This window comes from Equus przewalskii, chromosome X (assembly GCF_037783145.1).
Source record: "Equus przewalskii isolate Varuska chromosome X, EquPr2, whole genome shotgun sequence".
Classification (NCBI taxonomy): Eukaryota; Metazoa; Chordata; class Mammalia; order Perissodactyla; family Equidae; genus Equus; species Equus przewalskii.
The window spans coordinates 8,587,372-8,613,724 of NC_091863.1; the positions used below are offsets into that span (position 1 = coordinate 8,587,372).

The 26,353-nt window shown below is 39.4% G+C and overlaps 1 protein-coding gene and 1 non-coding gene across 5 annotated transcripts in view; one reads left to right on the forward strand and one right to left on the reverse strand.

Annotated features, from left to right (window-relative positions):
- Positions 1 to 26,353, forward strand: part of FRMPD4 (FERM and PDZ domain containing 4) — a 797,725-nt gene that overhangs the window by 253,235 nt on the left and 518,137 nt on the right. The window lies entirely within an intron of this gene.
- On the reverse strand, positions 11,474 to 11,578 carry LOC139081226 (U6 spliceosomal RNA). Its single transcript, XR_011536349.1, has one exon. It is a non-coding gene; the product is annotated as a U6 spliceosomal RNA (small nuclear RNA).

Here is a 26,353-nt window from a genome sequence, read left to right on the forward strand (position 1 = left end):
AGGGTTTTCTGTATATAAGATCGTATCATCTGCAAACAAAGACTTTTACTTCTTCCTTTCCTATTTGGATGCCTTTTATATTTTTTTCTTGCCTAATTGCTCTGGATAGGACTTCCAGTACTGTGTTGAAAACAAGTGGTGAGAGTGGGCTTCTTTGTCTTGTTCTGGATCTTAGAGGGAAAGATTTCAACCTTTCACCATTAAATATGATGTTATCTGTGGGCTTGTCATATATGGTCTTTATTATGTTGGGGTATGTGCCTTCTATACCCAATTTGTTGAGAGATTTTATCATGAAAGATATTGAATTTTATGAAATTCTTTTTCTGCTTCTATTGAGATGATCACATGATTTTTATCCTTCATTCTATTAATGTGGTTTATCACATTTATTGATTTGTGTATGTTAAGCCATCCTTGCATCTCAGGGATAAATCTCACTTGATCATGGTGTGTGATCCTTTTAATGTGCTGTTGAACTCAGTTTGCTAATATTTTCTTGAGAATTTTTGTATCTGTATTCATCAGGGATATTGGTCTGTAATTTTCTGGTCTTCTTATCTGTCTTTGGTCTCAGGATAAATGCTGACCTCATAAAATCAGTTTGGGAGTATTCTCTTCTCTTCAATTTTTTGGAGGAGTTTCAGAAGGATTGACCTTAATTCTTCTTTAAGGGGACCGGCTCCATGGCCGAGTGGTTAAGTTCACACGCTCTGCTGTGGCGGCCCAGGGTTTGGATCCTGGGCGCAGACATGGCACCGCTCGTCAGGCCACGTTGAGGCAGCATCCCACATCCCACAACTAGAAGGACCTGCAACTAGGATATACAACTATGTACCGGGGGGGGGGGGGGGGTGGTTGGGAAATAAAGCAGAAAAAAAAATTCTTCTTTAAGTGTTTGGTAGAATTCACCAGTGAAACCATCTGGTTCTGGGCTTTTCTATGTTGGGAAGTTTTTGATTACTGACTCATTTTCCTTACTCACTATTGGTCTATTCAGGTTTTCTATTTCTTCATGATTCAGTCTTGATAAGTTGTATGTTTCTAGGAATTTATCTGTTTCTTCTTGGTTATCCAGTTTGTTGGTGTAGAATTATTCATAGTAGTCTCTCATGATCCTTTGTATTTCTGTGGTATCACTTGCAGTATCTCCTTTTTCATTTCTGATTTTGTTCATTTGAATCTTCTCTTTTTCTGATTTTGTCAGTTTTGTTTATCTTTGCAAAAAACAGCTCTTAGTTTTATTGATCTTTTCTCTTGTTTTTCTGGTCTCTATTTCATTTATTTCTGCTCGAATTTTTATTTCATTCCTTCTTCTACCTTTGGGTTTTTCTTCGTTTTCTAGTTCCTTGGGGTGTAAAGTTAATTTGAGATATTTTTCTTAATGTAGGCATTTACCACTATAAACTTTCCTCTTAGAACTGATTTTGCAGCATCCAAAAGATTTTAATAATTTGTGCTTCTGTTTTCATTTATTTCAAGATATTTCTTGATTTCCTTTTTGATTTATTCTTTGACCCATTTGTTGTTCAGGATCATCTTGTTTAATCTCCACATATTTGTGAATTTTCCAGCTTTCCTCCTATTATTGTGTATTGTTTTCTGTTGCTGTGTAATAAGTTATTACAAGCTTAGCAGGGAAAACAACACACATTTAGTATCTTACAGTTTCTGCAGGTCAGGAGTCCAGGCATGCAATCTCACAAGGCTGAAATCAAGGTGTCACTGGGGCTATGTTACTTTCCTGGGATCCTCTTTCAAACTCACCTGATTGTTGGCAGAATTGTTTGTTGGTACTGTAGAACTGTGATCCCAAAATTTCTTGCTGGCTGTCGGCTGGGACCCCTCTCACTCCTGGAGGCTACCTGCATTCCTTGCCATGAGGCTGTCTTACAACATGGCAGCTTACTCCTTTAAGGCCATCAAGGGAGAGTCTTTCATTCCAACCCACTAAGGTGGAGTCTTACATAACATCCCGTCACCTTTGCCATGTGACATAACTTTATCAAAGGAGTAACATCCTACCATCTTTACCATATTTTATTGGTTGGAAGCAATTAATAAGTTCTACTTGCATTCAAGAGGGGGGAATTATATAAGGTGGTGACTCTTTGGAGGTCACCTTAGGGTGAGTCCACCAAAAACACCAAGCATCTAAGCATGGGAGGTGGGGATAAGAGGCTGGGGGGAAATCAAAGAGAGGAGAGAAGTTCAGAATGTGACAACAACAGGCTTTCAAGCCAATTTCCCTTCTTTCATAACTGGGCTCAGTTCCATCCTGCTCTACAGCCTGTATTTGATGGACAAGTTTATGCACTCAGTGCTTTCCTCTTAGAACTCCTTGCTCATTGTTGATATCACCCAGGGTCAGCATCGAGATTCAGGAAGCCTCCCAGGTAGACGGATTTGTTTACCCAGGCTGGGTTATGTAATACTTTGGCCTCTTTTGTAGCTTCATCTCTTCTTGGCATCAGTATGCACTAAGCAGAGAAGAGATACAAAAGCCTTGTTCAAGGAGAAACAAAACATACTCGCATGGTTAATTTAAACATGTTTTCCTTGAATACAAAATATAATTTTTTTGCTTTCAAAATGACAAGGCAAAGAATTGCTTGTAAGATTTTTCTCTTCCTCCTAAAGCATGTAACAACGCTACAACACAATGTACCGTATAATTACTAACCAAGTACTGGGTTATGATTCTGCTGTTCAGCTACAGAAATTAGCACATATATATAGTCTGAAAGAAAAGTTGGCCCAAAAGAAAATTAATAAATGTGTCCTCTCCTATTAGATTCCTGTAAAGTTTTCATAGAAAAGTATGTTGATGGAGAATTCTTGGTGCCTTTGCTGCAGGCAGACATATTTTTTTGTGCTCCAAGGATGGTCAGCTGCCCCAGGAGGGTATAAACCATGGATCTGTCCCATGAAGCTTTGCTAATTCCTAGCAAACAGAAGAGGCAGGAGTGTAGCTGGAAGGCAGGGGTTCTGGGACCATGCTCCCACCTCAACTGTGAATTGACTGTGTGGTCTCAGACCAACAACTCGACTTTTAGAGTCTGTTTTGTTGCCTGTAAAACGAAGTCCTTTCAAATTCTCAAGTGCTGAGCTCTGCGTAAAGAATGACATGTTCCAGTGTGCTTAGCAAAAAACTGGAGGTGGTGAACTGGTGGTAGGGAATGGAAGGGTTTTGTGACAGTGTGATCAGAACAACTGTTCTTTCACTATGGGTTGCTCTGTCCAGGGAATGGTGACTTTGTTGCCTACATACTATATACAAAACAGAAAGCTCTACCTGGAAATAAAGGAGAATATTGCTAATTTACTCCTATTTAAGTCAACCAAAATAATTTTAACCTTGTATTGAAGAATAGTGTACATATAGAAGACTGTCCATATTTTAATTGTACAGCTTAAAGAATTTTCACAAATTGAACACACCCATATAACCAACACTCGGATCAAAAAAATAGAACATTAGCAGTATTCTCAAAAAAGATCACTCAAACTCTTCTCTGCAAGGATAACCATTTTCTTAACTTCTAACAGCATAGGTTTGTTTCACTAGATTTTGTACTATATATAAATTGGATCATACAGTATATACCCTTTTCTGTCTAGCTTCTTTCACTCAACATTATGTTTGTGAAATTCATCCATATTGATGAGAGTATTGTATATTGTTCCTTTTCTTTGCTGTGTCATATTCCATTAGAAGAATATAAATGTTTCTTTCTTTCTTCTACTACTAATCAGCATTTAGGTGGTTTCTAGCTTTTGGCTATTATGAATGGTGTTACTGTGAATACTATAGTATTTACTTTTTAATGAACATATATATGCATTTCTCTGGAGAATAGACTGAGTAATGGAATTGCTAAGTCATGGGATCTGCTTATGTTGAGATTTGTAGATACTGCCTAACAGTTTTCCAAAATAGTTATATCAATTCGTGGTGCCATCAGTTGTGTGTGAGAGTTCCAGTTGCTCTACTCCTTCCTCCTGCATCTTTTTATTTTAGACACACTGGTGAGCGTATAATGATAGCAACACGAAGTTTTAATTCATGATAACTAACATAGTTGAGTATCTTTTCATATGTTTGTTGGCCATTTGGATAAGCTCCTTTGTGGAGTGTCTGTTCGAGTCTTTCACCTGTTTAACTATGATGTTGTTTGCTTTTTCATTGATTTGTAGGACTATATATATCTATATATCTGTATCTATATATCTGAGTCCTTTATTGAATATATGCATTGTGTCAACCAATATAATTTTTAATTAATTAATGTGTTTGGTTCCTACTAAGAGTTCCCCCTCTAAGCATAGTGCAACGGGAGATACACATGAGAAGCACAAGGTAAGATCTTTGCCACCAGTCATTTAAAATTTGGTTGGGAAACAAGGCAGCCACACGAGCAACAGTTGAGTAACAGCTGCAGTGAGTGTGGGATGAAGTGCTTTGTCAAGAGGTGAAGTTCTCTGAGTACTTCTAGAATTAAAGAAATAGTCTGGAGAGCATGCCAAGGGTCACGGGGCAAAAATAAGTATCTAAGCTGACACCTGGAGAATAAACAGGAACTGGAGAAGCAGAAACAACCCAAGCAAATGCTAGAGGACAGGCAAGAATTGAATTTGCTGGTATACAGTGAGGCTCCAGGTCTAGTCAGGGTGGGGGATTTGTGATGGGGATATATATGCATCCGGGCCCACATAAGTGCATATTATTAACTGAAAGCCCTTCCTTTATAGGAGTTTAAAAATAAGACAGGGGAGGAGAGAATGAAAAAAGAAAGCATAGCCTTTCTTAATCTGAAATGTCCAGAAAGTATGTAAAGCCCATATGAGTTTCACTACAAATTTGTGTTTCTCCTCTTGGGTTTTCCATCAGATACTTTAAACCCATGTTTTTCAAAGGCATTTGATTCTCCCCTTCTTTCTTTGAAATTAGCACATCAAATATTAGGGAGAGATGATTGAATGAGAGAGACTAACAAGTTTATTGGGCGTGAGAGATTTTATTCTTTTCTGGGCAGATTTTATAGATATAAATCAGTCCCTTAAAAGGTAAGATCACTGTGTTTTCTTTGTTTCCCTTTGAACTTGAAGAGTGTTATAATGGCAAACATGTATCGCGTGCCAACAACGTTCCCCAGACTGTTCTGAGCACATCACATGACTATTTATTTAATCCTCACAACAACCCTAAGAGTTTGGCACCATTATCATCAGCCCCATTGACAGATTAGGAAACTCACGCACCATGAGGTTCAAGGACTTTGCTGGAAAACATGTTGGTGAGAAGCAGCTGAACTAGGATTTAAAAACAAGCAGCCTGCCTCCAGATTCTACCCATGCTATAAACCAAGGATCAACAACTTTGTCTGCAAAGGGCCAGAGAGTAAATGTTTTAGGCTTGGTGGGCCATACTGTCTCTGTTACAACTACTCAACTCTGCCTTTGTAGTGTGAAAGCTGCCATGGACAATATGTAAATAATGAGCATGTCTATGTTTCAATAACATTTTATTTACAAAAACAAGTGATGGGCAGAATTTGACCTGTGGACCATAGTTTGTCAACCTCTGCTGTAAACCATAAGGATAAACTGTCCCTTATGTATGCAAAAGTTTTAACTTAGATCTGTTTTTTCACTGCCTTCTGTTTCTGATTTCCTGGTCAGACATCAGTAGTTCTCAGCTTGAGGTGATTGTGCCTCCCAGGGGACATTTGGCAATGTCTAGAGACATTTTTGTTTGTCACAACTGGGGGTTGCTGCTGCATCTAGTGTATATAGGCCATGTATAATGTTAAACATCCTACAATGTACAGAATAGCCCCCCACAGCAAAGAATTTTGTGGCCCCAAATGTCAACAGTACCAAGTTTGAGAAACCTTCACCTAGTTGAATCAGATTCATCTTTCAGCCTATAGAATGTCCCCTCTTCTCAATTTCTCTCAGCATGATGACACTCTTCTCTTTTACTGCCTTATAGGTAGATCAACCCTTCCAAGTAACAATGATGATGATGGTGATGGTAGTGGAGGTGGTGGTGGCTGAAATCTATTGAGCACCCATGATGGATTGGATAATTGTATATACAATATCCCACTCTTAAAATATCCTCTTTCATTCTAAAATAAATTAAGTAGTTATTATAATTTTGTTTCTCCATGTGAAGAAATACAAGTGCCTATATCCAAAGCCTGAATCTTTCCATTCCACCCTGCTGCTCTTTCTTATTATTATAATGAATTATAGGACATAAGGACTTCAAGGTTTGGACAGCCTCCATAAACACCAGCTATGCCTAGGAAACAGCATTAGATTTGTGTATTAAAGTTCTATTAGTAAGTTGCTTTTCATCATTAGTTCATAAATAGCTTTTGTGAGAGTCTGGGATTGAAAAATTGATGTTTGCCTCCTTTTTCCACATCAGGAAATAAGGTCAGTGGTCAAGCTCACACCTTCCCTGTTGATAATAGCTTTTGCCTTCCATTAGTACATGCAGGCATTTTCTCTTTCTGTTGCTTTGCTTCCTGCTTAATTTGCCTGGGATGGAGCTCCCACTGTCCTGTAAGGGAGTAACATGTAGACAGAGGTTGTAAAGGGAAAGAGAACTGGAAGATCAGAGCAAATGTGGACTCTGGAGAAGGCCATGAACATGAGATTAGAGCAACAGCCCAAACACCAACCAGGAAAAGCAGTGGGGCTTGAGGCTCCTGAGCCGAGCCTCACTCCCATCTCATTGTGCTGCCTTAGTTGTGCTCATTCATCCAATAAACATTCATTGAGCCCATGCCACGTGCCTGGCAGACTTCTAGGTGCTGGGACACAGCAGTGATCAAGACAGATGAAAGTTCCAACTCCGAGAGCCTATAAAGTACAAGTAACTTTTATAGTATAATGGAAGATAACAAGCACTACAGAGAAAAATAAATCAGCAAAGAGGATGGTGAGTGCTTGTCAATAAGATGGTTAGAATAGGCCTATGAAAGTGACTTTTGGCAAATTTGAAGGAGGTAAGAGAGAAAGCCGTCCGGATATCTAAGGGGAAAACTTACAGAAGGAGGGAAACATAGGATATAGATCTTGAGGATAGAAGGTACATAGTGAATTGGAGGAGTGGTAAAGAGACTTGTGTGGCTGGACTGGAGTGAGCCAGGGATAGAGGTCAGAGAGGTGAGTGGGGAAAAGGCCAACTCGTACAGTGTCTGTAGGTCATGGGGAAGATTGTGGTTTTTACTCTGGGTAAGATGGGAATCATCTGGAGGGTTATAAGCAGAGGAATGTTAAGAGCTCCATTGTTTGAAAATGGATCCCTCTGGAAACCGAGCTGAGAAGAGAATGTCCATTCTATAGGGAGAGAAGGATCTGGTCACATAAATTGCCTTCTCCTTTGAGACTCTCTCCCTCTTTTGCCCCCAGGCTATAGAATAACCACCTGTGTGAGAGTCTGCTTGGGAGTCAGAAGAGTGGTATTTATCCAAATCTCAAGGTCGGAAGAGACATTAATAACCATCTCATCCTGTTCTCTCATTTTCCTGATGAGCAAACCAGGGACTGTTTATTACTTATTGTTGTTTGATGTTTATTGGGAGTCCACAATCTGCTCAGCTTTACAGTAGTGACGGGCAAGACCATGACAAAAACATCTTGTCCTCAAGGATTGTCCAGTCTACCAGATGAGCAAATCAACAATTTCAAAAGGGCACTTGTAGACTAATAGAGGCGTGCTTGTTGCTGCTGAAGTACAGAGGAGAGACACCCAACTCAGCCTGGAAATCAGGGAAGGCCTCCTGGACGAGGGAATGAAAAATCAGTGTCTACTTAAATTCTTGGCCGAGGCCTCAGCCCAACGAGCAATCCTGCCTCATCTGTCCGGTCCTGTCCTTTCTATAACATGGTACCTTCTAGGAGGCAGAAGACTACTTTCATGCAAAAAGAACTCCTAAATGCAGGGAGTTTATGCTCCAAGTACCTAGAAAAAAGGCAGCACAGAGGCAGAAAATGGTCCTGTCATTCCTGTGACAGAAGTGTCAGTTGACAGAAATAGGAAGGGGATTTCAAGATTGTAATTCTTGGGCTCGGCAAACCTTCTGTCACAGTGACCATCTTCTCTTGGCATTTAGACTTGATTTTCTCAGGGTGATATGAATAGTTCTGAGAATAATTAATACATTGTTGTTTATTCATAAAGCCTTGCAAAGACCAGGAGAGTGACAATTTAATAAATGCAACAATAAATACAAATCAACTGCCCTGTTGTACTTGTTCTTGACTTTTTTGTTCCCATCTAAAGACCTCAAGCGGTTTATTGGCCTTAATTAATTTACTCAACACCCTTGGGTGAGACTGGTGAATATTAATATTATCCTTCAATTGACAGAAGAGAAATTGAAGCAGAGCTTTCCCCTAGGCCAAACTTTTGGATAGGCAGAGTTGATTTTCTTCACTTTTCTAGATCCTCTTTTTATTCTGTCTTGCTGCCTTTCCACATTCACCCGGTATCACTAATTCCAGAGGCTCAATGCTGTGCCCACAACCATTTCCCAGAGTTGCCAGTCAGTGAGCTGCCAATCTTCACTCTAACTGTGGCCATGCCCAGCTCATCTGTTACACTGACCTCACAGCATGCAGAGGGTGTGGTGAAGTGTGGCCTGTGGGTCAGATTGAACTCTGCTCCCAGCACTGGCCCCCTCATGAGTGTGGGCCAGTCACCTAACAGTTCTGCGCCTCAGTTTTCTCACTGATAGCACAGGCACGACCAGAGTGCTCACCTTCTAGATTTGCTGCAGACATGAACCAAAAGAACACACAGAAAAATGATTCTGGGGCCAGGCTGCCTGGGTTCAAATCCCAGTTCGCTATGTTGTTGCTGTGAAACATTCTCTATCCTTTGGTCCCAATTAACATTACCTATAGTTTTAATTATTGGCAAAGGGGTAATGAGTTTAAAAGGCCGTGCCGTGTCTTTCAGGTTTTACTCAAACTCAGAGTTGCAGAACTAGAAGCCAACTCCAACATCATCTAGTCCAGGGATTGACAAACTACAACCCGTGGGCTAACTCCAGCCCATTGCCTGTATTTTTACAGTCCACAAGCTAAGAATTGTTGGGGAAAAATCAGAATAATATTACATGACGTGTGAAGATTATATGAAGTACAAATTTCAGGGTCCATAAATGCAGTATTATTGGAACACAGCCCTGTTCATTTATTTACTTGTTATCTGTGGCTCTTTTCTTGATACAGTGGCAGACTCGAGTAGTTGCCACAGAGACTATATGGATCACAAAGCCTAAAATGTTTACTGTCTGCCCCTTACAGAAAATGTTTGCCGGCCCCTGATCTAGTCCAACAAAAAAGTCATCTGCTTGAATACCTTTTGTGTTGGCAAGCTCACTACTTTAACAAGCTATCTTCTCTGTTGTCCGAGGAAGTTCTCCCAAATATCCACACAGAAAGTCGGCTCCCTTGTAATTTCTCCATATTGGTGCTAATTCTTTGGAACAGCAAGTATAAGGCTGATTCTGTATCCACATAAGTACACTTCAACCACACCCCATCAATTCTTTCTTGCCTAGATTATCCACCCATAGACTTCTCAGCTATGCCTTACTGTTTGCAGACCCCTCACTACCCAAGTTACCTGCCTATGAAAGGACGACAAGGCTACGTCTACCCTACCTGCCTCTCATGAGCTCTGCCCTCTCCCTCTATAAGACTTGCCATGCTGGTAATCATGACTCAAGACCTGCCTTCTCTGAGAGCTCATAAGCATCACAAGGACAAGGACCTTGTTTTTTTGTGTTTTCCTATGTTCCCAGTACCAAGCATGGTCTGCCACAGATGGCTTAATTATTTGTTGAACATTGTTGAATGACTGATCTGTAATATACCTCTAAAAATATTACATTCAGAAATAGGCATAATACTCCAAATGTCATCTGAGTTCTGTACTTCTGTTACTGCTGCCATGACCATATTCTTTTTTTTTTTTTTTTAACTCAGGAACATTCGCCCTGAACTAAATCACTGCCAATCTTCCCCTTTTTTTTTGCTTGAGGAAGATTGTCCCTGAGCTAATGTCTGTGCCAGTCTTCCTCTATTTTGTATGTGGGTCGCTGCCACAGCATGGCTGACAAGTGAAGTAGGTCCATGCCCAGGATCTGAACCCCAGCCACAGAAGCAGAGCACACCAAACTTTAACCACTAGGCCACAGGGCTGGCCCCCATAATATTATTTTTACAAATAAATTATATATACAATTCATATGGAAATTGTTGGCATGTAAAATCCTCAGGCTTCTTTCAAATGAGTGGTTGTGAAACCTGGGTCTCCTTCATCTGTTCACGTGAGATGGATTTATTGAACTTTATTGAAAACTATTCTTATTTAATTTTATTTAGTTTGTTTCAGCACTTTGTTCCAGCTTGTTGAGATACTTTTTAATCTTCACTCTATTGTCTAATATATTTCCTGCCCCTCTTATCCTTCAATAACTAACAAATTGACTGAGGAGTCTATATCTTCAGCAGTGTTGATAACGACCATGGTCTTGTGGCAAGCCATGGGAATCTTCCCTCCAGCTTGATCAGAATCCATTAATCAAAGCACTTGTTTAGTATACATTTGACAGCAACTATTAGAATCAATGCCTAAGCCAAAAGAAGCAAAGGGAGCTGGGGACAGAACAGAAAGAACTCTGGGTGTGAGGACTTTAAGTGCTCCTGAATCCTCCAGAAAGTAGCTACCACTTACTCTACTAGAATGAGAGATTGCCTTCTAATTGATATACCCATATATGAATAAAGGAAATTGATCTGAGATTCCATTATATGTCACAGCAGCAATGGAATCAGAACCTGTAAAACTTAATATCATAGCTCAGTCTCATTAATTTTGAGGATACAGAGTTAGAATGGAAGGGGACATAGAGATATGGACAAATTTCTCATTGTTCAGACATGCATTTTCAGGCCTGATGAATGGGAAGACAATGAAAGCTTACTGACTGAGTTTCCAGCCTAGTAGGTGAACCTCAATTTTCATTCAGGAAGGGTTTTATCTAGACCTATGCAATATATATTAATTAATGTGATATAAATTATATATCATAAAATTCACCCAAATAAAGTGTACAATTCAATGGTTTTTAGTTTACTTACAGAATTGTACAACCATCACCATGATCTAAGTTTAGAACATTTTTATCACCCCCCAAAGAAACTCAATGTATGTTAGCAGTTATTCCCCACCCCTACCCCCCACATATACACCCAGCCCCAGCTAATCTACTTTCTGTCTCTATAGATTTGCCTATTCTGGACATTTCATATAAATGGAATAATGCAGCATGTGGTCTTTTCTTATTGAATATATTTGACATATAACATTGTGTAAATTTAAGGTATACAACATGTTATTTTGATGCATTTATATATTGTAATATGATTGCCATTGTGGCAAAAAAATATGGAAGCCTTCACAAATTTCTCCGTCATCCTTGCCCAGGGGTCATGCTAATCTCCGTATCATTCCAATTTTTAGTATATGCGCTGCCGAAGTGAGCGCAGTGTGTGGTCTTTTGTGGCTGGCTTCTTTCATACAGCATAAAGTTTTCGAAGTTTATCCATACTGAAGCATGTATCAGTACTTCATTCCTTTTTATTGCTGAATAGGATTCCATTGTATGACTATAACACATTTTGTTTATCCGTTCACCAGTTAATGAACGTTTGGGTTGTGTTCACTTTTTGGCTATTATGAATAATGCTGTTATTTGGGTACAAGTCTTTGTGTGGACATGTGTTTTCATTTTTCTTAGGCAGATACCTAAGAGTAGAATTGCTGGGTGTAATGATAAATTATGTTTAACTGTTTAAGAAACCGCCAACCTATTTTCCAAAGTAGCTATACCATTTTACCATCCCACCAGCCATATATGACAGTTCCAATTTCTCTACATCTTGACTAACACTTGTTATTGTCTAGACCTAGGTAATATTTTAATTAACACTAGAATGACATTTATTTGAGGACTGGTTACTTTTTTATTGTGTTTTTCATGTAATTGAATTTTAGTTAGGGAAGGCAGAGGTGATAGAAGTTTTGAAATATTGATATGGCAAATTCCAAGATCATTTAAAATATGTAACAAACAGAATGAAAAAGAAAAAGAAGGCAGAGAAAACAATGTTGATCCACAGAGCATTAATATTGACATAAAACCTATTACAGTGAATGACAAATGATACTTGGTACTATAAAAAATATGTCAAGAGAGCGTGTTAGTGCATACTTAAAATTTCCAATGAGTTCAAAATAATGGCTACACTTCAATAAAAAGGTGGGGCTGATGGGCTCGTGGTCCTTAAATAGAGCAGAAGGAAAGTGCTCTGACTAGATCTCACACGGACTTATCTTCTTCATTCTTTTTTTTGGACTGGATGTTAAGAAAAACCCAGTATCAGATGGTTTATATTCTAACCCAGTGCTTTTCAATGAGGGCAGCTTTGCCCCAAGGGAACAGTTGGCAGTGTCTGGAGACATTTTTTATTGTCACGATTCGGGGCAGGATGTTACTGACATCTAGGCTGTTGAGGCCAGGGCTGCTGCTGTACATCCTACAATGCACAGGGCAGCTCCCACCGCAATGATTTACCCAGTTCAAAGTGTCAACAGTGCTGAAGAGGAGAATCCCTTCTTTAACCAGTACGTCTGAAAGTGGAGTAATTAGAATCCGTTGAAGTATTTATTTCTCCTTATTTTGTTTCCTAAGAGCAGATGCCAAGTCATTCCCTGACCCTACTAAGGGAGTCTTGAATCTTGGGGTGGTAGGGGTGAAGGCTGGGCTGTATATTTGTAATGAAGATCTCCAGTCGATTCTGTTACACTTTTTCTATTCCTTCTCTTTGCAATCCAGTTGAAAACTATTTCGTAAATGCCTGTGGACCCATCTTTAGAGGAAATGAGTGTTTGGCATAAATAATTGGAAGAATGGATATTTTCTTATTCCCATTTCTTGTTCTAGAAAGTATCAATATTTCCTTTGTCTATGAGGATGCATTGGATGATTGGGGCAAATCTCTAGGTTATTGAAGCTTGAATAAGAAAATATTTACTAGCGTTTTCCAGGAAATTCAGGTTAAAATTATTTTTTGACATTCATGTAATAATTCTTCAGTTGATTTTGGCAAGACCAACTTCTCACTGAAATAATACTGGCAAACCCTTTTGAGACTATAAATTTTACAACGAGCATGGGCCCTGGAATCTTGATGTGTTCTACTTCAGTTATTTGGGCACCGTTTGTGTTACAGAGAAATCGTGCATTTAGTTGAGCAGAATTTCTCCTCTGAGCCGTAAATTTTGCTTTATAATGGCTACAAAAGGTATGATGCCAATTAACACAACTCAGTATGGAGGAAAGAACATGAGCTCTGGGATATATGGTCCTAGGTTCAAACCTCAGGCCTGCTACTTATGAGCTGAGTGACCCAGGGCAAGTTGCTTGAGCACTTTGAGCAATAGTTTCTCAATTTGTAATTTGGGAATACTATCTAGCTCAGAGGTCGACAAAGTACTGCCCACAAGCCAAATCTGGCCTGCTTTTGTAAATAAAATTTTATTGGGACACAGCCATGCCCATTCGTTTACATACTGTCTAGCGTTGCTTTTGCACTACTGAGGCAGAGCTGAGTAGTTTAGACAGACTATCGGTCTGCAAAGCCTAAAATATTTACTATTTGGCCCTTACAGAAAAAGTTTGTTAACTGCTCGAAGATTCAATGGACTTAAATAGGGTTAGTATATGAAAATTTCAGATAGGATCTCAAAATATTAGTACCTCTTCCTTTCTAGTTTCAATAAGTTGTTTTTAACAACAATAACACTAAAGTTAGGATTCATTCAACATCTATGAGTATGTACCTACAAATAAGAAGATACTTAATTCTTACAACAGCCTATGTAGGCATAATTCTCATTTTATATATGAAAAAGTAGAGTTTCAGAGAGGTTAAGTAACTTCCTCTAGGTCATACAGCTAATTAGGAAAATTGGTGATGAAAATAAAAATATCACAGCTGTTTTGGTGTTTCTTTTTCTTCCTATTTAAACAACCCACTTATACCATCGAAGACCTTTTACAGGACAGTTTTTGAAGCATCTAAAAAAAGTAGCTGACTATTTAAGCAGGGGAATAAACCTCAAAGACCAGAGTGTAAATTTATTTTGAATGTTGCTATCAGTTGTTTTCTAAAAGCTTTTATTTCTATTAATTGGCTGCAATCTTCCTTGTTCTCCCTGCTTTATCATCCCTGATGCTCCGTTTTCCTTAATCTTGTGTTTCCTTCCTTCTCCTTTGAACCTCTCCCCATTTTTTCTTAATTGAGAGCATTTTGTAAGGGAGGGTAATGAGGATCCTGTGCGTCTGTGACGCCATAAAGCGGGTGGTTGAAAGGAGCAGCCGAACATTACCATGCAACTCTTCTGAAGCTAATTGTCATCAGTGCTGTTGATTTCAAGGCATTCTTCATATTCATGAAACACTGCCATCCCTAAAGACAGGCTATTGGCTTTGTGGCTTATTATTTTAGGACATATCTCACAGCTCTGAGGAGTATCTTTAAGGATGGAAAACTAACTTCATGGTCACTTCTTATGATGGATTCTTGGCAGGAAGGACATTCAGGATTGGGGTGTGTGTCTCTTTATATGTTCATTGGCATCTGGATATATATTTCCATGTATGGTCATTGGCATCTGAGAGTGTGTTTCCTTGTGTGGTCATCCAGCATCTGGGTGTGTCTCTATAGATGGTCCTGCAGCATGTAGAGGTGTGTTTCTATAGAAGGTCATCTGAAAGTGTGCCTCCACAGAGAGGGAGCCCTATCAAGGTTTTTAGCACACTTTCATCATGAGAATGTATTTCCTCCTCTACTGCTTGTCAGTGGACCTCCTTTTTCTTAGCTGTCTATTGATCCGAGTTCTTCTTGCTGAAGCTACCTGGAAAAAGTTCTCATCCCTCCTCTACATGGTTGCTCTTCAGAGTATTTGATGAGTCTTACCTCATCCTCCAAAACTTTCGGTTTTTTTCCGTGATAAAAATTGCGCAATCCTTCAAATGTTCCTCATAAGACAAGATTCTGACCCTTTGTTATCTGGGGATTGCTTATATTGATCCATTCTAGTACATCAATGCTTTTCTTTTCCAAGTATAACTTTTTTCTGATTTCAAAGATAATGAATATTCATTACAAAAAAACACGGACAATATATAACTCCAAAAGAAAGAAAGTAAAGGAAGAAAAGAAGAAAGGAGAAAGGAAGAAAATCCCATTACCTTACTACCCAGATAAACACTTTAAAAATGATCATCCTTATTTTGCAGTCTTTGTGTGTATGTGTATGTGTGAAGGAATAGTGTGTATTTACCATAATATTCATGAACATTGTTCTTAATGACTACATTGCATGCTATTATATGGATACATGAGAATCAGCTGTGCCTTTTTTGAAGCGTAACTGACAGAAGCCGCCACAATGTTCCAAGCTGAACTGACCATGGCAGAGGCACAGTGGGCTGGCCCCTGCCTTCTCCTGCTTAAACCTGTAAATGTGCATCTTGAAATTGACTTAATTTTCTTAGTTCTCAAGTCAAGCTCTTCCTTAGCATCTGAGCACATTTAACCTATAAATCTATAGTGGACAGGCCAATTTTCAAATGTGATGATGTATTTATATAGGCTATAAAACATACCAGAGACAGAATAAAATAATTTAAAATGAATGCCGTCACTATGTTTGATTTAAGTTGTCCCATGGTGTGTATGTGTGTGTATGTGCATTGTGTCCTTGTACAAGTAATAAAAAGTAATTCAAATAGGTCTTAACACACCATTTTCAATCATTTTATGCTTTGTTCCCCCTTAGTACCTATTCCTTTCAAGGTGATAAAATACATTTAGATATTAGCGTTTTCTGTTTTGTGCACATAAGTGTGAGCATTTTAGAAAACTAACAGCACAGTTTGTCTGCTGCATTACAACACGTTTCAGATTCCCAGTCATTCTGTGTGGTCAAAATAAGGAGGAAATACAGTTTGTGTGTGTGTTTTAATGCTCTAAAGCAAGAGTTCTTAACCTAGGGTTCGTGGATGCCTCAGAGTCAATGGATATTTGGGGGGGGGGGTGTTTATGAACCCCTGGAAGTTGAATGCAAATTTTTCCCCTGGAAATAGGGTCCTTACCAGATTTTCTCTGGTGCATGATGGTTATCCTAAAGAGTAACTTAGTAAAACCCTCCTGAAAGGCTTAGTTGGTATGCTCAGAGTGATGCTGTCATCGTGGTGAAACGATGGCGAAGATGAGGCTGTAATATGAGATTGCGTTACACTTTCAAGGTGATGGCTTTTTCCTTACATGACTTGTCTCATGGCATATCAGGTATCAATTTATATATGAGAATGTGCTTTCAGCATCCAGCAGTCTTTCCTCCCAATTATTTCTGAGATTTCCCCAGGAGGTGTGTTGAAAGTGTTGAGATATCCCCTACCCCCAACTCATGGCACCTGTCACCTTTTCCTCTCCTTTCTGTCTTTCCTTGATGCAGACAACTGAGGCCTTGACAAGGGAATGCTGTGAGCCCCCCAAATACCTTCTGGTCCCCATGGCAAGTGACCTCTCAGTGTGGCTCTCACGGCCCTAAGTCCATAGAGCTGGAGCCTTGGAAGCTGCTTGGGTCCCTTCAGAAGTGTGTGGGATGCCTTCTCTCCCTTCCCTTTCTTTGTATCACTTTGACACCAAAGAATCCTCTTTATTCCCTGCTGTTGTATAGCATTTTCAGTAAAAACAGCTACTTTCCATTTGGCCAAGAGGTCCTATTTCTATTTCCCTTTCCGTATCATCTTCTTTCTTTCTCTACTCTCTTCTTCTTCCTCCTCTTCCTCCTCCTCCTGCCTCTAGGTCTCCTTGCATCTCCGTCTTCTGCCTCCCGCTCTCTTTCTCCCCGTGGTTACCTCTTCCCCCTGCCTCCCCTCCTCTTCCCCCTGCCTCCTCCCCAGCTGCTTCCTCCTCTCCCACCCTTGCCATTCTTTCCCCTTCCTCCTCTCCCTTTCTTCCTGCCCCTCCTCCTCTCCCAGCTCTTCCCTCCTACCACCACCCCTCCCTCTCTGACCTCCTTCTTCCCCTCTCTGTTCTGTCCCTTTCTTCCCCTCCCTGCTTCCCCTACTCTCTTTTTCTCCTTCACTGGAGTCTCTGAGCTTGCCCAGAGGACCAAACTTTCAAACATTTGCTCTTCTCCCACCCCTGTCCCCTCCATGCCCCCTTTCATGTCCTGTCTCCAGGAATCAGAGAGTGACCTCTGCTTTGCTCAAGCCTGGAGCCCTGTCACAATAACAGCATACAACACAAGTACTCATCAACTAGTCTCCCTCTGCCAAAGTCTTAGGGGAGTCTCGTTTGCCTTCCTGGGCCAAGTGGAGAGGTAAAGGTGAGTGGCAGCTGGATGTGATAGCACAGGGAAGAGTCATCTGTGCTAGGGTGGGGAGAGCTTGCCCACTCACAGGAATTTAGTTTTTCTCAAGCACTATGTGGCCAAAAGAATAGCAATGGGAAGACATCCCAGGTGGGCCAGGAGTTGGTGACTTCCATCTTGAGGAAAACCAAGGCTTGACATATTTTTCAAGCAAAAAGTGCCACAACACAAAATCCTGCATTTTAGAAGACTACAGTGTCCTAGAGATCATGCAATGGGAAAACTTGTTCGACAGTCAGCTTCATGGTTAAGAGCACAGGTCTGGAGCTCAGATTTCCTGAGTTCTATTCCTGGCTCAAATCATATGAATGATGAGTTTCCTCGTCTATAACATAGCAATGATAATAAAATCTATGTTTTAGGGGTGTTATGAGGACTGAATTTAATATATGTAAGTTAATATGTGTGAAGCACTTAGACAAGTGCCTGGTGCACAGTAAATACTCAATAAAGATTAACTATATGTCTACAAATAAGGCAACTTAGGAGTTAAATGGCTTCCAAGCCATCACAGGTAGGGAGTGGCCCACTTGCAATAAGTTTTTCATAATAGGCAGGCCATGCTTGAGAATTTTCTTCAGATTGACTAACTCTGGGGTCAGCAAACTGTCTGTAAAGGGTCAAATAGTAAAGATTTTAGACTTTGTGAGCCATGACGTCTCTGTTGCTACATTCAACTCTGCCATTGTGATACCAAAGCAGTCGTGGATACTACATAAACAAAGGGGTGTGGCTGTGCTCCAATAAAACTATTTACCAAAACGGAGGACAGTCAGATTGTACTTTGCAGTTCTCTGCCGCTTTCTCCCTCTTACATAAAATAAGAAGACACTACTTAAGTATCTTCTGTTTCTTAATGCAAAAGTAAATATATTTATATATTAGAAAGTTTATAAATTATCTATAAACAAAAAAGTTGAAAAATAAAAATCACCTATATTCTACCATCCAGAGATAACCGGAGTTTATATTTTTATGAATATTCAATGAATATTCTTCCAGTAGAAGGATGTTGTTCCTAATCTCTTCTCTTTGTAGGTCTCTGGGAGCTTGGTTTATTTGTGACTTAAGGTTGAATTATGGTAATTAGTGGGTGAGGCTACTGGCTGGGTCTAGCACCTATGACACTAAAGGCCAGGGAAGAGGTGGTGAGATAATATATTATAGATTTACTCTTTTCAGAGTCATCTTCTCTCTTCATTGACTAGCAAACTTCCTTATGTCACTTCAAAACTGCTCAATATCTATGGGGCCTGGACGTGTATCAGTATGTAATGTATGTGCTAAACCCCCTTTTAATCCATATCCCATACGCTTTACATATGCACACATAACTAGCTAAATTTCTTAATGATTTTAAAAGTTAATGTGGGGGCACACGCATGCACTTATCTTTGTTTTTATCATACTTATATCTCTGAGAATCATTATTTATTGAGTACTTGCTATTTACTAGACATCATGCTAAATACATGTGTCATTTCACTGAATCCTTCCCAATACTTTATAATATAGACATACTGTTCTCATTTTACAACAAGTAAAGTAAGGCTTCTAGAGGTTGAATTACTTGTCCAAGACAACACAGAGAGTAAGTGGCGGACCTGGGATTTGAACTCAAGTCTGTGGGCTACTCTTTAGTCTGCATACTTGATGTAGTGTTGCCTGGTGCTAATTATCTCCCTTCATTTTTGTTTCAGATTGTGGCCTTGTTTAGTAGGGGAAGTTAAAATCCCAGCCTCGAATTACCTTCATCACTTTGCAGGCAGGGACCACATAAGACGGAGTTCGGTTATTTGCATAGTTATCAGTATCCTAGCGAAGTCCTCTCTCACACTGTGATTCCTTCCATCACATTTGCCGTTTGCTTTTGCACCTGAGAAAAGCCATCTCTCTCTCCTGGAGGATGCTGAGCTTTTCTCTCTGCTTTTGTTGATTGAGACATCCCAGCCCTGCTTTCCTTGGTACTTGCTCCTCCAGCTATGGTGTTGGCACAAACTCTACCTGCAGCATCATGTTACGCTCCTGTGCTAAAAATAACCAAGATCCTGGATGAGACTTCGTATATAATTCATGGTTTTGACTTATTAATCTCTCCATTAAGCCAGAAAATGACATTTTTGTTGGATGCATTCCAATCTGCATTATCTTAGACATTTAGAATTTGCATTAACTTGAATACCCTGTGTGTGTGTGTGTGTGTTTATTTGTGGTTTTAGTAATATCAGAATCTCGCTGTGTGTAACTCCCTTAATCTTTCACTTAACCCCTGACTTCAGACCCATAACACGAATGTAATATCTGAAAGAAGCAAACATCAAATGCATGTTGATGATAATAAACATACAGAACCAGAATGAAAAAGAATAGTTTTGCTTTTTTGTATAGCCTTAAAGTTAAATTTATGTTAAGCAAGTGAGGAAGGGCAACACTTTGAAACCAGTTTATTCATTATGTATTTATTGAGCGCCTCTTAAGTGCTAGGACATGTGGAGGATGATCAAGATGATTAGAGTGCTATAGATGATAGATCAACTTTCATGCTACCCTGTAAGTCTTTAAAGTAAATTAAAATCCTTTCCCACTCCCATACTTGTGTCAGTGTTGGTTCCATTCACCTGAGATTTTAAAAGCCACCTTAAAAAGAGTGAACACATTTGAATTGTTACAAGATACTTCTCTGAGAACTACACTCTGAGCGTCCCTTCAGCTTCTTGGACTCCACCACCTTCCAGGAAACCTTCAGCACCACCACCATTTTTCCTTGGGCATAACCAGGGTCTTCAAAGCAGGAAGAGAGGACACTGTGATAACAGGTCAATCAATGTAGGAGGTGACCCACTCATCAGAGTCCTGATGATCTGCCATCAGACTCTACCAACCATTGACTCTTCGGAATTCTGACACTCTGGCGTCCCAAGCCCCCTGTGAACAGTGACCATGTCCTTATAGGGGCAGCTTTGCCTTGGGTTGAAAACAATGCCACTTAGATACTGCATTTTGTAATTGCCTTACCTGTTATTCATGTAATAATCGTCCTTCTTACTGCTGTTACCAAATTCGCTTATTAATATAGATTAGGTGGGTTTTTTACGAGCTGTATCCATAACGGGGATGGGGTGGATCAAGAGCATTTATGAAACCTAACGTGTCATCAAAATCTGGAGTATTGTTTTCATTTTATAACAATGTTTTAAAAATTATATAATCAATATTCAAAGGAAGTTGCAGTATCAATTTTGAAATTTTTGATCAAATATTGAATATGTACTTTTAAAATAGTATGTTGTGTTTTGTACCCAGTGATAGCTATGATTCTTCTTTACTTGATATCCTTTCTTTTTCCCTCTTCTAGTCACAGCACCCATCTTTCTCGTGGGAACTTAAGTCCATGTGGTTTCCATGGGGCTGACCCTTTCCTACCCTACCCCAACCATAAGGGTGGGAGGACCAAGACTTGGCCAATTAAAGTACTGCTTACCCCTAGCTAAACTTTGATTCAAGGAAAGGGTGTGGCCTGTGCCAAGCCAATCAGACTACCCCGTCAGCTTTTCTGGAGTTTGTGGGGTGAAAAAAGCTCTTGCTTTTCTTCTGAGGTTGCTAGCTTTAAGCAGGGCCACCACCCAGTGTAGTTCAACGGATCCCCATTCGTTAAGGACAAGGAAAACCTTGAACTGCCTGTGTTTATCTTTCTAGATGGGGGGAGGAACTGCCTAAAAATGAGACCAGTGCAGAGGAAAGTCTTGCTTAGAGATTACTGTAATAGGTCCACAACATCAGCTGAACTGTCGGATTAAAATGGGCCAGAAGTTAGTTATACTCCTTGAACTTCCTGGTTACATGAGTGTATTAGTTTCCTATTGCTGCTGTAACAAATCATCATGAATGTAGTGTCTTCAAACAGCACATATTCATTATCTTGTAGTTTGCAGGTCAGAAGTCTAAAATGGGTCTGCAGGGCTATTTTCCTTCTGGAGGATCTAAGGGGAGAGTCCATTTTCTTGCCTTTTCCAGCTTCTAGGGGCCGCCTGGATTCCTTGGCTGGTGGCTCCTCATCACTCTAACCTCTGCTTCTGTCATGACATCTCTTTTTATGACTCTGGACTTTCTTGCCTGCTTCCCACTTTTCCCTTTTGGGGCTCCTTGTGATTACATTGGGCCTACCCAGATAATCCAAGAGGATTGCTCCATCTCAAAACCCTTAACTTAATCACATCAGCAAGAGTCCCTTTTGCTGTGTAAGGAAGGATATTTTAAGAACCTAGAGATTAAGACATGGACATCTTTGGGGACTTAATGAGCAAATTCATTCCTTTTTGATTTAGGCTGGTTTGAGTTGGAATACCGTCGTTTGCAACCAAAAGTCTTGAAAAATACTATATTAAAGAAAATGAGATAGTGGGGCAATTTCAGGACATTTATATAGATATTTGGAGTTATAAGGCATTTTTTTTTCTTTTGGAAAGATGAAAGAATTGCACAAAGAACATTAAATTATACATATATCTTTAAATGGCTCCAATATTTTCCTGTCCTTTAATCTCTGTATCTTTTTTAAACACCTTTTCACTTCTGTTATGCTACCATCCGGGAATTTTCTTTCACATAGTCTTATTCTTACTCAAGTTCACCTTTAAAATATTTTGCTTCCCATAGCCTGTTGTGAGCTACAGAGCCTTTCTGCAATACTTTTCCTCTTATTATCCATTTTTCTTCTTTCCTCTCAACTGTCATCCTCCTCATTTTTCAGCATATTCATCTTTTCCTCTCTTAAATTTGAGCTGTTCTCCCCCGTTCATTGTTTCCGTGAATTTTTTTTTCTGTATGTCTTTGGGAGTGGGAAATAGGCTCAAAGCTTTTTTAAAAAATTTGTGTGCTTCTCTTATTCCAGAGAATGTTTTGTGATAATTCTCATGGCTGGTATCAAATAAACATGAATTCCCATTTCATACTTAATGACTAAATAAATCTCTTTCTTCCGGAGTTGTTCTTATCTGTGGCTGTTTCTATGTAAATAACATAGCCTTATATTGCTTTCCTGAAAAGCTTATAAAATCATATTTTTAGTCTTTGAGTACTCATGCATATTTCAATCTCATCTTTTTTTTAATTGAAATATAATTTTACCAGTCCAGTTTAACCTTCTGCTCATAAGAATACATTGTGCAAGCTCCTTATTTACTCAGTGGCTTTTAACTCTATTACTATATGGCAACTTAATCCAGTAAATGAAAATTCTTTTCCTTGTAATATCATGCCAGAAATAACTTTTATATTTTATTTTTATTCACTATTTAACCATCTTTAAAATAAACATATAAATAACTACGTAATTGAAAATAAAAATACAAAATAATATAAAATTTAATCTTATTTACCTGTAAGAGTCTATGACCTCTTTCCAATTCCTGTTCTAGTACATTCGGGGATTATTTTTTCTTTTTCCTTAATTCATGTCAGGTATCTTTTTGGGTTTTGTTCTGCTTTATTTGTTTATATGATGAGCACTACAGCTATAACCAGTCTTGAATACATTTTAAGTAACTCCTTGGGAGAGATTCCTAAAAGTAGTGGACCATGCCAAGCAATATGGTCATAACTATCACTAGTATACTTTTAGTGCTGTCAGAATAAATACCCTGGAGAGTAAATAAGATTTTGATGGAAGGAAGGTAACAGGAAGAAGCAAGGAGATGTGGTTATTCTATGTCATATGAACAAGATTAGAAGTGTTTGTTCTTTATTTAAATGAGACTAGGATCTGAGGGATTTAAGGGACAAAAAAATGAAATGTATCTCCTTGGGGTGGATGTTTCTGGTTGTTGTAACTACTTCCCCTTTCTTAAGTCAGGCTTGCATGTCACCCCCCACAACGTTGCACCCTTGACATTCTCTTCTTGCTCTTCTGTCTCCTCTGTTGGCTCCTTTCCTCACCGCATCCCCTAACTTTGAGTATCCCCCACTGCTGGCCTCTTCCTTCTTTTTCTCACTTACTGCAGACTGTCTTTATGTCACATATAGCCCGATAATTCTATAGATCTGTGAGAGTAACTCATGACCCTTCCTTTAGCCTTATTATCATTCCTACCATGTCTTTTCCCCGCTATTACTACCACCCCTTTTTGCAAAACCTTATCCTTTATCACCTGGATGATTTAAATTCATTCCTGGATGGTTTCCTTGCCTCCTGGTTTCAATCTTCACTCTTCCCTTGCAAGCTGTGCCTGTCTACACTAGTCACTGAGACATTTCTGAATCTTGATTTATATACATAAATCATGTATGAACAGCCTGTTGCCCCTGCTGTATTTTATATATATAAAGAGTTTCCTTACTCTTCTAGGCTTTCCTTCTTATAACTCATCCCCCATCAGTATTCCTATTGGGAAAAACAAGTCTGATCACGTCACTGTCAAACTTTACTAACTTCAGTGACTTTCCCCGGCCTAGAGGATAAAGTCTAAATTCTTAGTGAGGACATGTCAGGCCCTTCATGGCCTGTTCACATTTCCTACCTCATCTTCTGCCCTCAACCCCCAGTCTCACTATCCCCAGCCCCATCACCCTTCTCACCATTCCCAAACATGCCAAGCTATTTCAGTGTTCTGTCTTTGCACATGATGATCTCTTTTTTGCTGGACTTGCAAAAATCCCTGATTTTTTCAAGATCCATTTCAAAGCATCTCTTTTTAAAGCCTTCCCAGATACTTGTACCCTCCCCATGCTCCTGAGACTTTAAATCTTGAGCAAGTAAAGCAATAATTTTGGAACAAAGGCAGTGAGTAGTATGTGGCCAGGACCATCTTGTTGTGATGACTTCTGCTCAGCTCTCAGACAGCGTTTCTCAATTGGGGTACCTCATTTGAACTACAGAAACTAAAGATTATTTGAGTGACAATTTCCTCAATTCTGCCAAAGATGACGCATAACTAGTACCACGTTAGGTGCGAAGGAGAGGAGTTAAGTCCTTATATGTAATGTATGCTGTAGGGTGGTGGAGCTTAATTTTCTCATGGAGCTCAGGTTAGAAAGACTGCTCTTTTGGCTCTGTCATCTTTCTAGGTCTGATCCTTCAAGCTCTCACTGATGCTGTAAGCCCCTGATATTATGATAAATTTCCTTTGTGCCTAAAATAACTAGATTCAGTTTGGGTTGTTAACAAATAAGACCCTTCTTGGATATAACAACATCAGAGAATATATATTTGTTGCTGTATATGTTTGTTGAATAATTAATTGGTTGAATAACATTTGAAAATTTTCCTTTTTTTCTTTTCCCCATACCAAATCAGTCACCATACACATTAACCTTTATTTATAGTGTTGCTTAGACTCCATCCTTTCTTTTAATTTCTACTACCACCATCCTTGTCTAGGTTTTTATTATCTCAGCCCACATTCCTGCATTCACCTCCTAATGTGGCCATTTACCTCTTTCACTCTCTCCCTTCAAAAATACTGAACCCAGATCAATATTTCCCCTAAATAAAAGGACATATTATCATTTCATTCCCAAATATACCAACTGGCTTTCAGATTAAGTTAAAACTCATGAGCCTGGCTCTCAAGGCCTCCCATGATTTAGCCCCATATGCTCAGTCCAGCGTGCTTCCTTCACTCTATTCAGACAGGCATGTCATTCTTCTTTGAACACTCTTTTGCATATGCCGCACATGCCATCCCTTCCTCCCTGCAACCTATATTATAGACTTTAAAAAAATTTATTTATCAGATTTTGCCATATATTTCTCCCAATATCCACGTTCCAACCATTTTGTTTCCTGAGCATATTAAGCTGTATTCATTGCTTCTTCCTCTGCCTGATATGCTTCCCCCCCCCCCCCATTTCTCATACTTTGTTTCATCTGGGTAATTCTTTTTTTTTTCATGTTTAAAATATTTTTAACATAGCACACATACAATGGTCAGGAAAAATAAGCAAAGGGCGAATTACAGCGTTCAAATTCTTTTTTTAAATTATTACTGACTTCTAAAACCCCTTAGTACTACATCAAAATCTACCTCCTTTCAAAAGCCTACTTGACTCTCTTTGACCTAAACACTCACTCTTTCCTAATTTTACTTCTTACACTCCATTGTTGCCTTGTCTACGTACTAGTAAGTGGAATTATCCACTGGAACTCTCTTCATTAAGAACCATTAATTAACCTAAGTATGCACTTAAGTGGACGGCAAAGAAGACAGACTTTTCTAAAAGTGTTTAGAAGTATTCTTATCCCAGTTTCTTTTCTTTTTTATACTGAACTGCTAAATGCTTTTTCTAAAAAAAAATGTGCAAGTCCACAGCAGGTTACTGCTGGCTATTAACAAACCTGGTAATGAGCAAAACCATTTCCATGTCACCATTAGGGCATTGGCATTGTCAATGGAAATAGAAAGGCCTCCTGTGTATGTCTGAGGGACTCACTGAGAACATCTTCTGCCAATGAGGAGTAGAGGTGGAGGCAGGGTTGTCTTGGATGTTCAGTGCTGTGTCAGACTTACAGCATCATGACTCTGGTGATGTCTGGTGGTGAAGTTGTTCTTAGCTGGGAATCATTTTGTTGCAAGAGTTAGAAATCTGCTCACGCTAGCTCATGGAAAGAAGGCAGTTGTAGTACATTTACACTATGTAATCACTTAGATGCAGGAATCAAAATGTGGCCAAGCTCCCCACGAATGGGAGAAGGGAAGACTCTGATGTGAAGCTCTCTCTTTGTCCCTCTTCAACTCTTTGTCTGTTAGCAACCACATGACCTCTCTGATTTCTGCTTCACTTCGTCTTTACTCTCCAACAATGTTGACCGCTTGT